General features: G+C 36.6%; 1 long non-coding RNA gene across 1 annotated transcript; it reads left to right on the top strand.

Moving 5' to 3' along the window:
- Positions 1–4896: 4896 nt before the first annotated feature.
- On the top strand, positions 4897–15580 carry LOC129148088 (uncharacterized). The gene is made up of 3 exons (XR_008555268.1): positions 4897–4951; positions 9482–9555; positions 15535–15580. It is a non-coding gene; the product is annotated as an uncharacterized LOC129148088 (long non-coding RNA).
- Positions 15581–17638: the final 2058 nt, after the last annotated feature.

The raw sequence follows: 17638 nt of genomic DNA, 5'->3' as shown, positions 1-17638 counted from the left end.
TTCATGAGCAGGAGGAGAACACTAGAGATGCTGAAGAAGAGGAGATTGGCAGAAACTCATCACATCACAAAAATAAAATAAAATAAAATAAAATAAAATAAAATAAAATAAAATAAAATAAAATAAAACATATATATATATATATATATATATATATATATATATTAGAAAATGGTGGCCTTAAGGGGAAGTTCTCAGTAATTATGATTTTTTTACCAATGGACAGAGAGACCAGAATGAAAAATGGATTAATGAAAAGAATTATGCATTATGATTTTTATAAAAAATATGAATTTTAAGTATTTTAATCTGATTTTAAAGGTTTCTTCAAATATTATAAGTTTAAAATTACTCAAAAAATAAATTTTTAATAAGGATTTAACAACAGTAATTGTACCTTATTAGGAATATGGGAGAATGATTTCCAGAAAAGGTTCTGAGAATTGAGAATCTCATATTGGGATTAATTGTAAATAAGCCAGAGTTTGTTTTTTTTCATTCCTCCACTATGAAACACACTATTCATTTGTTCTTTTAGAGTACATCAAAAAACAACACACACACACACACACATGTACACACACACACAATTGAATAGCATTAAACATTCATGGCAAATAGAATATTATTTTATATGATATGGCATTATAATTATTTTTTAAATCCTTATCCGAGGATATTTTTCCATTGATTTTTAGAGTGGAAGAGTGGAAGAGAGAGGGAAAGACAGAGAGAAATATTGATGTGAGAGAAACACATTGATTGGTTGCCTCCTGCACGAGCCCTGACCAGGCCCTGGACCGGGGAGGAGCCTGCAACCAATGTATGTGCCCTTGACTGGAATCCAACTCTCCATCTTTGGTCTGCAGGCTGATGCTCTATCCACTGAGCCAAACCAGCTAGGACAAGGCATTATAATTATTTAAAAATATAAAATCAGTAAGCATTTTGAAAAGCTGTGAAAGAGAATTTAGGACTTTTTTCTGTTGTTCAAAGGCTTATGCTCCAAATAGCTGAACTATAGCCAGCCAGCATCAACCCAAACAAAGGCTCTCCCTGTATTTTCCCAGTTTGGGTTTTTCAAAGAGACTGTATCACTAAATTATGAATATGTTGAAATGATGCAATCTCTGTTTTGTTATCACTGAAGGCCTCACTAAAAAAGTGAATTGCCTTTGGGCTAGGTATTGTTTTCCACATGTATTTTAGGGAACAAATAATGTTTGGGAGATGAGAAGGCAGAAATGGAAAAAGGGTTTAGAGAGGGGTTTCATCACCTCTAAAACAATAAAGCAAAATGATAGACTGTGAATATTACAGGCCCATATGTTCTTAGACTGCAGGAGGGAAATAGACGGCATTTTACAAACACACTGAGGTTCGATTCCTAAAGGAATTTATATTACCCCTCGTATTCCCTTCTGTCAATCTAGATTCCGAGTATTTTTAGATATTGCTCATATCCTTCCATATTAGAAACATTCAAAACAATTTGTAAGGTTATATTGTTAAACTGTGAACATCTATTTAATAGTTTATTTTTTTATAAATCTCAATAAGGTAAGCTATTTGTTGTTTGCTTCCATTCGTATGTGTCTCAGCCTGATCCTGAATATTAAATCTACTGCTTATAAATAGGATAACAAATGATGTCACTAGAGCTCCTGAGAATAGGGTTAGATAACTTGGGCTCCCTCTAGTGTCTGCCAAGTCCCTTTTGAAGTAACCAACTGGAATATAAAAAAATGATTCAAGTTTTAAAATATCAACTTCTGTAATAAAACTATAATTGAAAAAGCAAGAATAACTTACATTTTTATATTGACTTGCATAAGAATTGAGTATGACTTAAATTAATTTGAAACAAGAAAATGGGCATTCTTATGATAAACATTTAATATCCAGTGACTGTTGCTCACTGGAGATGATAATGTCAGACACATGTACTTTAGGATGGTCCTCAGGAATTTTGCCATTCAAATCTCTAAACTGAAGAGAGACATTGTGCATTGCTAAAAGAGTCAGTGTTTAAATTGGTATTTAATAAGTGAGCCAATTATCAAATAAGAACTATTTGAACAAAAACCCCACTACGTTTAATCACTTATGTTTTTTGCTAAAAGTGGCCTAAATTTGAGTTTAGAGATAATTTCAGAAAATGCTATAAAATTTCACAAGTTTTACCAGTTTTATAGACTCTTTACAGACTGCTCTGTTATTTCAAGAAGGTAACAAAGAGGTGACAGTTTATATAGAAAACACTCAATGTACATTTTTACCTTGTTAACGTCATTAAAATGTGTGGTGTAAATGAGTACATTGAAACCCCCTTGACTTTGTTATATTGGTGTTGTGGCATTAGTTTTAAACATTTCAACAAGATTCGAAATCATAAGCCTTAGACATGAAATTGCATTTTTCTTAATGTTTTTTATATTTTCTAGTGCCAATAGCAGAATATAAAATTTCATTACTTTCATTGTTTCTATAAAACTGTACTCCCGTACATTTAACATTCAAGAAATGTTTATTGTCTCACTTTACCATTTACACAGTGCTAGGACTTTCTGGTCCATACTTATGTAATATAAATTTTATATATATATATATACACACACACACACACATATATATATGTGTATATATATATATATATATACTTATATGATTATACATTATATGTTTATATAAATTATGTGACTATAGTTTATCAATATTTGCATAAATTATAAATATAAAATGTACATATGTATGTCATATAAAACTACTGCTATTTTCTCATGTAATTATCATCCATGTAGTTCTGTTTTAAAGGTATGTAATCAAAGTTGGATAAAATATGCAGGTGAGAAATATATAATTTTCTAAATACAAATATAATTCTTTAGAATTAAATATAATGTCATTGTAAAAATTGAGACATCATTAATTTATGGAATAATCCAACTCCAAAGTGGAAAGTGAATAGAAGATAAAAATTATTTTAAAAAATCTAAACAGGAAAATAATGATTGGATGATGAGTATATGGAGTTTATCTAACCTGCTCCATGAAATTGCTGCAACAGCACCCATTTTGTTTGACCTACAGGCCTGCAGGAACCTTAAACTGGCCCTAGCCCACTCATGCAAGTGCTGTCCTAGTGAGAAGCAAAGACTAAGTTTCTGACATGACTTTCACAATAGCCCTTGTGATTAACAGTCCCTGGCCTCTCATAACCTTCCCTTTAAGTCCCCCTTAGGTAAGACCCACATGTAACTTATCAAACTGTGATCTTTTGGTTCGAGTTGACCAATCTGGCATTAGCCTGGGAAACCCAAGTATACTCCACCCACGGACCATAATAAGGACCTATGCTCTCTCTCTCTCTCTCCCTCTCTCTCTCTCTCTCTCTCTCTCTCTCTCTATATATATATATATATATATATATATATATATATATATATACATATATATTATATATATATAAAAGCCTAAGCAACCAAAAGACCTAACGATGAAACGACTGGTAGACCAGTCACTAAGATGTGCACTGACCACCAGGGGGCAGACACTCAATGCAGGAGCTGCCCCTTGGTGGTCAGCGTGCTCCCACAGGGGGAGCGCCACTCAGCTGATCAATGGGCGCCAGATGCAGGGCTCACAGCTGCCAAGCACCACTGTTGTGGTATGAGCCTCTCCTGATCGGGACAGACGGGGCACAAGCCGGTGGCAGGTGCAGTGGGGCTGGGATGAGCGGGAGTGGCAGTCAGAAGTAGCAGGTGGCGTTGGACTATGGTTTCGACCCAATCCTCGCAGGCCATGCTGAGGAACCCCGCTGGTGCATGAATCCGTGCACCAGGCCTCTAGTGTGTTTACTAGTATAAGTACATACCTTCTACTAATGTTTCACACGTATATCACATGATGCTGAATAACTTACTTCATTGCCATATCAACCATGTAGGAAATCTTCCTGAAAGAAGGATCAAACATATACAAAGATTGTTTATTTAAATAGAAATAATTCACAAGTTCTCTAATTAAGGCCAGGGGAAACTGGAAATTCAAAAAACAAGACAGGAATATAATACAGAATCTGAATATGAGATAACTCTGTAGAACATGGCTGGTCAAAACAGACATCAAAAGCTCATTGTTGCCTTTAAGAAACCCAGTTGAAAAAGAAACAGGAGGGGTGTCCTTTTTTACTTTGGGAATATAACGTATTGTTTATGAAAAAAATACAGGTTTTTCTCAGCAAGGTATATTTGCGTCTTAGGTCAGCTGGTGAGAAAATCATCTTCAGAGTATCTAGTTGGAAGAATAGAGTTGAATATCTACTTTGACTATGACTCTTCCTATGACTCCAGCTACCATCTGTCTCTAGGCATAGCAGCACATACTGAACAGTGAGAAGCTCTTTTTAGCATCAGGATGAAGTCTGAGGTGCTCCATTTGACAGGGAGATTATATTGAGCCATGTGGGGGAAAAAAAAAGATAATTTTGGAAGGAGGGAGAGCCTAGATGGTGAAGCAATTTTTATAAAAGCCTAGTCTAAAAGCTTTCCCCTTTTATGGTAAAAGGAACTACTCTGTTAAGGAGAGTGGCAAAGTCTAATCTCTAATTCCCACATGTCCTTTCATTCATTTGAAATCTACATGGTGCTGCAATAAACAGCTTTATAGCCAGACTAATTTTTGCATGTTTTTAGACTAGAAAAGTTACATACGGCATTGGGTTCTCAGGGAAGAAATGGAGGAAAAGGGTACTTTATTCATCTTTCATAGATAAATTATTTTGCTTTCACTCCCCAGGTCACCATGCTGAATCTCCAGAGGCCATAATAGCAAAGCAAAGACAAGAGCAGAAGAGATCAACTTTAATAATACTCCTCCCATTATAGGTGCCAGGGACAGGAATATAAATACAGAACAAGGTTTAATTACAAGCAAAGAAACCACCATTTGGGTAAGAAAGCAAAGGGCTTATTATACTCTAGTCTATTCAGATGTTGACATAAATATATAAATTATTTTTACTTAATCAAAAGAACAAACATTATGAATTTAAAATATACCATATTTAGCTGTGTTATTTTTAGTAGCTCTATCATAATATTGCCTTGTATTTCTAGTTTAAATATTTGTATCTTCTAATTCCATTTAGCCAAAAGAAATGACTGCCTTTTATCAGACATAGACACATTTCAATATAAGAGTAACATGTTTTATATAAATTCTGTCATGACACTTCTATTTTTAACATCCCTATATTCTAATTCTTTTTATTTCAAAAGGGGCATAAGGAAAAGTCCAGCAAGTTGTGTAAGGCAAATGAATGGTAGACCATAATGCATTGTTATTACTAAGTAGATGACTCCTCTTCTTCTTGCAATTCTAAAAAGTCATACTTATATACAATCCCAAGCTATAAAATCATGTTCAATTGTTTGTTTCAAATGTTACCTATAATCTAGCAATCAGCACAAGTTGTAGAGGACTGCGATCATACATTATGGATAATACACAAAGAATAGCTTTCCGTGTATATGAGCACCAAGATTTTAAAGTTATATTATTTCATTCACATCACGGGTTTGTGAAAAAGAAAAAAGAACCCTATCGGCCATCATAATATTATAGTATAGATCAAAGTACTCTGCTCTGAATTCATTACCCAAAGATGGAATTGTTGAAATGCAGTTGATAATGTTCCCAATGCTACTGTCGCTCTGATATTTCACCTATCAGGGTAATGGGTCTGGAAAACCAAACCAATTATGAGGGTTGGATGGGCAATCAAAACCCCACTGGGAAGAATGCAGGATAGAAATTGCTTCAAACAAGTGTTTAAAATAGCAAAGGAGAAAAGACAGGAGCGTGGACGTCACAACCAAAACACCACATTTTCTAGCAAATACTGGGATGGCATCCAGTGACCAATAATACCATTGCATTCATTTCCACATAACAGTAGTTGACCAGTACTAGTCTGACCTATCTCATATTTAATTCAAAATAAAGATGAACAGAGGTAATGTTTTATTTTTAAGAGTAGTATAGAAAATATTATTTTATTTCATGTTTTCAAGATATTTTTATTGATTTCAGAGAGGAAGGGAGAGGGAGAGAGAGATAGAAACATCAATGACGAGGGAGAATCATTGATCGGCTGCCTCCTGCACGCACCACCCTAGGGATCGAGCACGCAACCCTGGCATGTGCCCTGCCCGGGAATCAAACCGTGACCTCCTGGCTCATAGGTCGATGCTCAACCACTGAGTCATGCTGGCCAGCAGAAAATATTATTTTACGCGCCAAACTTTCTGTGTATGCCCATGAAAGGAAGAAATGTTTCTTATGGTTTTTGTCTGGGAGAGGATAGCATAATGAAAAAGGCACCACACAATCTCTGCGCAGCTCTGAGCAAGCCAGGTGATATCTCTGGGCTTCAGTTTCAAGCTGAAGGACCTTGCAGTGATAGACTCTCAGGACCCTAGGGCTGCTCTTCATGTACTCTCATTGGCTACATGGCTTGGGAGGCCAGCTCACGTGGCATGGATTGCCTAGAGGACTGCATCTGCTCCGTGAGCATCCATGCCAGCCTTTCCAGAGGGCATACCACAACAAGATGGCATGGGGACGATGCATGTTCCCTCTTCCATTTGCACTGGACTCTTTCCAGAGTCCCCGGCTTTGCTCTTGTCTGTTATAGACAGAAAATGGGAGACACATGGCATTTTCCTGTAGGACAGAATGACACCAAGTGTTGCACATTCTTCGCTAAGCTAGAATTTTTTCCCCAGTAATTCTTAGAGATAACAAATTATTGCTCTGCAGAAGGACCTATTTTCCTATTATTAAATTGATTTCTGTAAATTGTTATTCAACACTTAGTGAGAATCCAACTGTGCACCAGGTGCTGTCAGAACACAGAGCCAGTTACATTCCCCACCCAGGGACATCATTAGGATCCAGATTAGACAGGTAAATCAAGCCTGCACAAACACCGGCAGCTTTCCCCAACACAGTGGTCATCTCTGAGAGTGAGGGAAGCCTTCCGGGGGTGGCACGCAGGATCCCAGCTCCTGTCACTTTGTTACCAGGACAAATCTATCTTGAATGCCGCTGCTTTTTTAAAAAGAGGTTAGACATAAAACAGTACCAATAATACCTTCTCTGGCTATATTCAAGATGTCTTTACCCATTTCAAGAAAAGGAATATAGTGCTACACTCTAGCATCATCGATGTTAGTGCCTCTTTAATTGTGTTTGCAGTATTCACAAGGAAGCATTCTGTTTGGATAATTACTCATCTTCCTGAAGATCAGTAATTTGGCTCATGAACACTTCAGAAAATTACTCAAAATGTTGCAAGAAGAAAATTTCATATACTCAGACCTACAAGGTATAAATAAGTGCTTTTTTCATCCTTTTTCTTCCAGAATATTTTAAGAAATTCTTCTAAGCATTTTGTGCTTTTAAGTTGTTTAGAAGAGTGCCTTTTTTGCTTAAAAAAAAGAGAAACAGCTATTTTATTTTCTTTACTTGATTATGCCATACACACCTAAACATATAAATGTTATGACTTCAGGTAAATTACATATATGCTAACATACTTATTGGTGATAAATATATCCAACATGCATAATAAATAAAATTACTAAAGGACACATGTATACAGATGTATTGTTAGTAATACTTATTTAATAACACATTGGGTATTATTATTTACTTGTGCATTATTTTATTCTTTAAAACTGTTGAAAACAATACAATAATAGTTTCTAAAATTGTGAATTTTACATAATTTTATGCAAATATATACTGTTTATGTAATAGTTAATATTTCAAAACTTGGTGATATCAGAAATAGACTAATATTGTGAATCTTTTTAATCTTAAGTTGTCCATCTAGAACCTATCTTATATATATAAAAGCCTAATACACTAAGTGTCCGACCATTCGGTCCACCACTCGACCAGTTGCTATCACGCGCACTGACCACCAGGGGGTAGACTCTCCGACCAATAGGTTAGCTTGCTGCTGGGGTCTAGCCAATCAGGACTGGGCGAGATGGGCCGGACACACCCTGGAGCCCTCCCACAGTCACCCCCCAGCCAGCCAACCTCCCGTGGTCCCTCCCCAGCTGGCTGGCCCCGATTAGCCCCAAAGGGGACTGGGCGAGACAGCTCTGATAGGCCCTGATTGGGACTGGGAGAGACAGGCCAGACACACCCTGGAGCCAAGCTCCTATAGGCCCTCTCCAGCCTCTAAAAGATTTCTTCTAATTAATTTCCTTTCAATGTGCACGAATTCATGCACCAGGTCTCTATTGTTAATATAATTGATGGTTTTCTCATTGTATACCAAAATTGTAATCTGTGGGGATAATTTTGAAATTTTCTACATTTATTTTTCAAAACATCTTTGCTTTTCTAAGAACCTTTAATAAATGGCTTATATATGCATTACATTTAAATGAAACCTTTTCAGCTTATTGAAAAACACCCACCTGCCTTTGCAGTCAGGGATGCCTGGGCCCAACCCACAGCTCTGACACTTCATGACTACGTCATCATGTTCAGTTGCTTTTTTCTCTAGTTGTCTCAGCTATAAAGTGGAAATAATAATGTGTCTCATAAAATCTCTGTGAAAAATAAATTGGGTGATGTATATAATGGGCTTAACTCAGTACATGGCACTTATTAAGTATTCAGAATTTACCAAATTGCTAATAAATGTGTATATTAGCACATTATATAACTTTAGATATGATTCATACATTATATTATACTATAAAACATGAATATATTTAAGAGATATTTTCCTTCTTTATTTTTACCTCATGACTTTTTTTTCTCATTTAATTATAACCATCATGTTATAAGAATTTAGTCATTGTAGGCAATTATATTTTTTATCTCTATAGGCATGTTGTAAACACCATAATCAAGAAAGCAATTACATATGTTACAAACAAAACTGAAAAGGAAGTCTATTATAAAGAACTGATTGAGTAATGCTTTCAGGACTACCTAACTGCATTGAACCTGACTCAAACTTCTATTTTCTCCCTTTGCATTGGTGCTTAAAAAGTTGATAACAACCAATTACCAATTATTTATGGGATATCTATGTTACAGACACATTTAGAAAAAATATGAACTAGTTATTTGAGACTTTTAGCCAGTAAATTGTCAGCCTTCTGTGATTTGGCTTGGTTTTGCACTTTTAAATCAGTTTTGGCATTAGTAGCTATAGTCACTTTGGTAATTAGAAATGGAACCTGAATTAAGAAGATAGGAATCTATTAATATATAATAATGGCACTGGAGTTACCAATACATAAAACTGCTCTTGGAAATCATTAGAATAGAATTTAACTTTTAAAAAATATCTTAATAGGCAATACTCTCGCATGCATTTAGGAAATAAATTATAGAATTACATTATGTACTGATTACAAAATTGATCTTGCATTTTCCCATTTTTAAGCATTCTGAAGCAGAAAAATTATTACTCTGGATTCGAGTCATAGTTTTGCTTTTGAAGCACAATGAAATTGGCAGGTAATTTAATCTTTTTATTGACAATTTTTTTAATTTGTAAGTTTAGAGAGTCAGACTCGTATGTTATATCTAAAATTTCTCATCCCTTCAACTAATTAACTACAGAATCCAAATAATTATAATATAGAGAACAAAATGTTCAATTTACCACTTTATATTTGGTTGTAAGTAGAAGGAAATTCAGGCATAAGAGGCTTATAAATTATGCTTATTATGACTTTATATTTCTGTTAAACCTAACATATATGGTATTCCAGGAAATGGGGTTAGGACACATACATTCAATTAGACAACACTTTGGCCTTTCTAATATTGAATGAACTTAACTTTACTATAATTAGGTGTTACCATAACACTTTGGGAGATGCCACCTGTAATTTGAGGAAGATGTAGTTAAAGGTCAACTTTTCTGAACGTTGATTTTCTTTCTTGTATGAACAATGAATTTTGAAGTTACATTTTAAGATCACTCTTTAATAATTGCCACTTGCCAATTTCAAAGTTCATTAGGTATAATTAGTTTTTTAAATAGTAGTAAGAGTATTCAAATATCAGGCTTGGAAGTTGCCATGGTCCTGGGTCCTCCTTATGACATTTGCCATCCCCATTCTGCAACTGATATTAGCACCACTCAGTACAAGAGTCTTAAATACAACTGCTCTATTTCAGAGATAAATTAAAGAACAGTTCTTCGGGAATTTTAAGACAATGCTGCTTTAACTCTGATGAATGAAGTATGTCTACAATTCATTTCAGAATGACCCCAACCCTGCAGCACAAATGCTAGAGCTACAATTGCTAAGTTCACACTTCCGGAAATTGATCTTGACGGCTATTCATTAGAGTTATTATGGAAACAGTTATTATGAGAACAATGGAGGAACGGAGCCCTAAACTAGTGTGGGATCCATGCTGGGGGCAGTTACCATGGTAGCAGATATGAGGTCATTATGAAATCTCAGAAAACATGATTTGAAGCAGTGAGAAAGGGGTAGGGTCAATATCAAAGCAGGTACAGTATAAAATTGACATCCTATATGATAAAAGGCTAATATGCAAATCAACTGAACAGCAGAACACTCAATGACCATCAGGGGGCAGATGCTCAATGCAGGACCTGCCCCCAGTGATCAGTGCCCTCCCACAGGGGGAGCACCGCTCAGCCAGAAGCTGGGTTCATGGCTGGCGAGCACAGCAGCGGTGGCAGGAGCCTTTCCCACCTCCTCGGCAGAGCTAAGGATGTCCAACTGCCAGCTTAGGCCTGCTCCCTATGCCTAAGCCGTCAGTCGGACATCCTCCGAGGGCTCCCGGACTATGAGAGGACGCAGACCGGGCTGAGGCACCCCCTGAGTGCACGAATTTTGTGCACTGGGCCTCTAGTGTAAATATAATGTGCTGAAATCAGTTGGGTAACCAAGGTGTAAAACCAAAAATGGAGTAGAGAAACCAAGAAACACAAGGAGGTTTTAGTTGAGTCTGGAGAAATTCCATAAACGGATCAAAGGCCTTCATGCAGGCCTCCATTGGGTTTATCTGAGTACATTTTTAAGCAGGAGAAGACACGGACATTTCTGTTGTTACTTGGTTGACTACAAGTCCGTTTGAGTGACATTACCATCAGTTTTATTTAATATGTGGCAGAATATTAACTATAATGAAACAGGGCTCATATCATTTAATAGTAAAGGCCATTTAAATAACAACAATTTGTAGAAAAATGAATTACTCCAAATGATGATTAAAATGACATTTTCATTCTGGTTTGATTCTGAATGTGAGTTGCAATCGTAAGGAAACAAGTAACTTAAGCAGCATTTATCTTCAGTCCTTCTCTTTAAATATCAGCCCTCTATTGTTTTTACTTTTCCACACGCAGTCAACAAATATTTATTGAATCTTGTCATTCTCCATGTGCTGAGTTCTAGGCACTGAAACAGAGCAGTGAACAAAATTAACTAATTAATTTTCATGCTTCTTACCCACAAAATGCTTTTGAGGAGTCCTCTGGAAACTAAGTTTTCACTCTCCATGGTGTGTGTGTGTGTGTGTGTGTGTGTGTGTGTGTGTGTGTGTATTTCTATGAACTATTTCCTGAACAACTGACCAGTTGAAGTCAAATAAAGTGGTGCAATTATTTTAGCACTTGGACTTATAACAGTTTGCTGAATGGAGTCTGGATCTCAATGTTTGGTAAGCAGCCATCTCAGAAGACTATCAGCAATTTCTGCACTTTTATGCTTGGGTCAGACATGTTTTCATTCTTAGAGGGGTTCCATACATGAGTCCACTTCAATATGGACATATGAGACATACATGTACACCTGTTTTGTTAAAAAAATACTTTATTGATATTTTTTACAGAGAGGAAGGGAAAGGGATAGAGAGTTAGAAGCATCGATGAGAGAGAAACATCAGCTGCCTCCTGCACACCTCTTACTGGGGATGTGCCCGCAACCAAGGTACATGCCCTTGACTGGAATCAAACCTGGGACTCTTCAGTCTGCAGGCCAATGCTCTATCCACTGAGCAAAACCAGTTAGGACTGTACACCTGTTTTTATACTGGGGTATTTCTGACCTAATAAAGTCATCTTTGTGTTTCCACCTAAAATGTTAAAGACATTATTTTGAACCATAAATTGAGTACTGGATTTAAAATAACAGTTGGTTCTTAAGGTTTGCCTTCCCTATATGTGTCCCAAACCATGGCATTCTCGAACTTTCATTTATATAGAAACTGAGAAACAGTTTTGTCAGGTTAGTGGGACTGGGCAGACTGATCTCAGATTGTTCTCCTCACAGATTTATACCTAAATAAAGACATTTTATGTAAAGAACATGGAGTCCCCTTGGGGTTGCACTCCCATCTATTTTTCTATTTGGGATAAGACCCATGATATAACTTAAATTGAGGAAACAAACTTTTCTTTAATAATTATTGCCCTTTTTTGGACCAAAAGTTGTCACACCACACTCTATGTAGGGTCAAATTTCACTCTAGAAGATGCAGATAGTACCATTATAAATATTTCTGATTAGAAAATGGGGCAGACTTTGGTTTTAGAAAGCAAACAAATTGCATCTTTTGGGGGGACCCAGGTAGTTTCCTAGACTCAGCCTGGGAAAGACAGATATATTAGAGCAGGATTGCTCAACCTGACATTTTAGATAATCATTGTGGAGGATAATCTCGTGCATTGGGAGATGCTTAATAGCATCCTTGGTCTTTCCCCACTGGATGCCAGTACCACCATCCTCCCAAACATGACAATGAAAATGTCTTCAGAGATTGTTAAATGTTTCCTGGGGGACAAAATAGTCCTCATTTATGAAGGACCATGTTAGAGAAATTCTTCTTAGGAAGGTAATTAATACCTAAAATATTCATGGCACTACGAAAGATAATGTATTAAGGGGAAAAGTGGCCAATGGTCTAGAACTGATTTTTTTTAAGACTTTAATTTTTACAGCAGTTTCAGGTTGACAACAAAATTGAAAGGAAGGTAGAAAGCTGTCCCAAATACTCCCTGCCCGCAGACATGCATAACTTCCTTCATGATAAACATCACTCCTCAGAATGGTACTTTTTTAAAAATCAAGGATGAACCGACATTCACACATCATAATCATCCCAAGTTTGTATTTCACCTGAGGGTTCACTCACTCTTGGTGTACATTCAATGGGTTTGGACAAACATATAAAAACATAGACCCATCATTATAACAGCATACAGATTATTTCACTGCCTTGAAACTCACCTGTGCTCTGCCTGTTCATCTCCCTCCCTTTTCTACCTGACAACCACTGATCTTTTTATCATCTCCATAGTTTTGCTTTTTCTAAGCTGTCATATCATTGGAATCATAGAGTGTGTATCTTTCTCACATTGTCTTCTTTCACTTAGAGCTATACATGCAATTTCTTCCAGGTCTTTTCATGGCTTGATAGCTCATTTCTTTTTAGTGCTGGATAATATCCCATTGTCGGAATGTACCATATTCACCTACTGAAGGACATCTTGGTTGCTTCCAAGTTTTGGCAATTACACATAAAGCTGCTATAAACATCTGTGTGCAAGTTTTTATGTGAACGTAAATTTTCGACTCCTTTGGGTAAATACCAAGGAGCACAATTGCTGGATCTTATGGTAAGAGTATGTTTAGTTTTGTAAGAAACTGCCAAAGTGTCTTCCGAAGTGGCTGTACTATGGTATCTGTTTTTCAAAGCTGTGTTTCCCTTTTTGCTTTGTTGTGTCTATGTTATTCTCAAGCTTTCAATATGCTTTTTTAAAACACCTCCACTTGAGCCCTGAGGAATGAAGACAGGTGTCTGTGTTTTCGGCTTCAAGTGAAGTGATATAGAAAGAAGGGACAGCCTTGGGTAGCCATTTATAAGATGGCAATAAGTAACCTCCAGGGAGTAGAGCAGAGATGGAGTTGAGATGAAAAACAAGTCCTAGGTCTTATGTGTGAAATATGCCAGCATTCCTCAGGCATCCCCATATATCCCTAGAGCAGATGCGTTGCCATATTGAGCCTACTTTATTTGTGCGGATGTAGTGTGGAAATAACATGGAAAGTTTGATGCTCATGAACTAGACAATTAAGAGTATCCAGTCACTGACATTTAAAGAGTTTTTCAACATTTATCCTAGTAAGTATAATGAGAATGTCTCAATTCCAGAGCAGAAGAATAAGGTTAAAATGATATAAAATATTAAGAAGTCTTTTAATACATCTTACATTGAACAAATGTGAATATACACATACTTCTAACATCTAATAATGCAATTGAAGATGTGCAAAGGAACAAACTACCAAATAGAAAATTCACACACAAAATATAAAATGAAAATAAATAGGCAATGCTAATATGAGTGGGATGTTTTAGGTCTTCCTGATCAAAGAGTAAGCTATACATTTTGGAAAAAACAATTTAATCATTATGAATTCAGTACCTACAAATGGCCATATTTATAACCAAGTTAAACTTAAAACCTAGCAGCCTAGGTGTGCAATCTAGAATATATCAAGGCTCTGTGGACAAAGATATTCACATTGCAGTATTATTCATAATAATAAAAATTACAGAGAAACATTTAATGTCTTAGTGTAGAAAACTGTTGTGTACTAGGAACACATATAATCAAGTGAAGTCATTAAATTTATATTTTCAAACATTAATTACAATGTAAAATATTAATTTTCAATATAAAATGTGGTAAAATATGCCAAATACTATTATCTGAAGCCCTATTAAGAAATATGTATATATATGAAAGATTGGATAAAATGTGACAAAATGATTAAGGGTAGTCTCTGTCTGTTTGACAGGGTATGGATATTTCTAATTTTGTCTTATTAACAGAATGCAGAAACTTGAGATAATAAGTATTAATTTATAATAAGATTTATACAGACATTTATATATAGTTTAGTTTGGTTTGAGTTTCATTTCTCTAGTCTACTACTTTTCACAAAGACTAGCTCTTCATGTCAATTTCTTCCAGGATAATAGGTGTTAGGATCCTTGTTTTCAGAAAGGTTATCAAATCCAATAACAGGTATTAAGTACATGTTTATTTAAGTGTAAAATCTAATGATTAAAAATAGTTACAGGGAAAATGTGTTATTTTCCTTAAAATGAATGAGCATCATCTCATGTAAATGTAAAATGTAAGCATTTTTTAACCTAAATAATTCACATTAAAATGGAATGATGTGTGTATTTGAATAATGTGTATCGGTTGATTACTAGGTAGAAATATTAATGGTTTGTGGATATGGTGTAGGGAATCTCATTGCTACCAGTGGCTTGCCTATCACCAGTAGAACTGCATATCGCATTTGAAAATTAACAGAAACATAATTCCAGTAAGTAAAGAACCCAATGATCTTACTCAATAAGAGATTTTCAAGTTTAATTACTAATTATATTTCCTGCAAAAATTCACTTAGTTAACATTCTTTTTCCTCTCAGACCTACACCTGTATGGGATCACTTTCCAGACATGAAGGGTTTGCTGTCAGCTGGTATGTAATAACTGCCCTCCATTTGATAGGATTTGTGCAGGCATCACCTTGGTCAATACTCCCCATGGACAAAACTATGTTTTCTGAGTGCTGTGATCGATATTTGGGGAACCGGCACTTCACAACATGATCCTTGTCATATCAAATATCATTGCCAGCCACTGCTCGATTCCCTTTTCCCGGCTCCCTTTATCCCAAATATATTCTTAAAGCTGTGTCAATCACGTTTTGTCAATGTGTTTAAGGTCTGTTACATTTTTCTGCTGTCCATCATTATCTTTGCCAGGGATGTCCTGGTGAAGAAAAATATAATACCCCTCAGAGTTAAGAAAACATTATTCTGGGAAGTGGCAAATTATAGGCAGTTATTGCATAATTTCAGAGCGAAGTGAGCAGTTATTTGCCCAGAGGGAACATGAAGTAGCCATGAAGGAAAATGACCCCATGTATCTTGAAAGAAATTAAAATGTAAGAATCGGTGACAATTAGGGTGCCTTGGTAGCATAAATCTCTCTCCTTTGTGTCTCAATTTCAAATAGAATGGCTGAGGAAGTAAAGCATTTTCACAGGAATGTGTTAAATCTAAATTTACCACTAAAGTAGCTACTGTCAGATGCTCACAAAGAGCCTGGTAAAACGTCTAACGTGTCACTGTATCAAGAAAGTTGAAATTATTTTCAAAGCCATGATCATTAGGAAGAGTGGCATTAATGGAGGAGGAGGGGCGGTACCAGGGTCATCAATTTGGACAGGTTATAGGCTAGCTACGTATACATACAGTGGCTATTTTTCTTCTTTTGCAGTAATAAAAAAGTCAAAACAGGAAATTTTTCTAGACAAGTAAATGCATAGGTATAATGGTTTGTGACATTTTGAAAATATAAATGAACACGCAGAATGTCCCATTTCCTAATAGCATAATCTTAACACACATGAGTTCTGTCAACAGGGAGACTAAACAAAAATAAGGCCAGAAATACACAAGCAGAAATAATGTGTAAATCCTACCCACAGCACACCGTTCATGCCTAGGATCTATGTGTGGATTGCATACCTGCATGCTTTTTGCAAGAAGAGAGTGTACGTGGAAGAGGCAGAATCTCTCTGAGAAGGCCATTTCCACACATAATGCATCTTATCATTTTCTATCTCTCTGCTACTCCTTCATGTTTATTTTATTGATTCTTTAAAAAACAAATTTATCTGCTTTCATTTAAGCATGCATCCAGGCCAGTTGGTATTTCCTACTACTCAGCTTTTCATAGATTGCTGAGTTCTGTTCAACTTTCTCTTATTCTTACAAAGCTCCAAATCAGCCTCGGAACCCGCCCTCCGGTAGTTGGAGACTAGGATCGTTTGGCTTAAATGTAAACGATGAGGCCCGTACCAGAGGGGCGTTGCATCGCTATACCTTTGCCATTCCACACCGTGCATGAGGCTCAGTCAGGTTCACAGGCTTGGCACATTTGGTGATAGCGCCGCGACTGCACACCGGGACCCACGCCTTTGCGGTGGGGAGGGTGACAGTCAGCTAAGGTGATTTTTCTACATGTTGTCTTCACACCTTCAATCTGTTACAAAGAGGAATCCGTCAAGGCAAATATCAGGCTGTAGATCACTTCATCAGTGTGGGGGGGTGGGAGTTGGGGGGAGGGTGTGCTTTGGACGGAGCCCTGGAGAGGCTCTTCTACCATTGGCCAAGAAGCTGATCAGGTAAGTGTGGGAAGTGCCACTCTTTGAGTATGTGCTGCCTGCTATTGCCTGCTATTGAGACCTCACAGAAACATCACTTCAGCCCTAACCGGTTTGGCTCAGTGGGTAAAGCGTCGGCCTGTGGACTGAAGGGTCCCAGGTTTGATTCCGGTCAAGGGCATGTGCCTTGGTTGCAGGCACATCCCCAGTGGGGGGTGTGCAGGAGGTGGCTGATTGACGTTTCTTTCTCATTGATGTTTCTGACTCTCTATTCCTCTCCCTTCCTCTCTGTAAAGAATCAATAAAATATATTTTTTAAAAATTTAAAAAAACACAACACCACACACATCACTTCAGGC

This window comes from Eptesicus fuscus, chromosome 3 (genome assembly GCF_027574615.1).
Source record: "Eptesicus fuscus isolate TK198812 chromosome 3, DD_ASM_mEF_20220401, whole genome shotgun sequence".
Taxonomy (NCBI): Eukaryota; Metazoa; Chordata; class Mammalia; order Chiroptera; family Vespertilionidae; genus Eptesicus; species Eptesicus fuscus.
The sequence above is the reverse complement of the archived record's forward strand: the minus strand, read 5'-3'. Positions and strand labels throughout refer to the sequence as shown.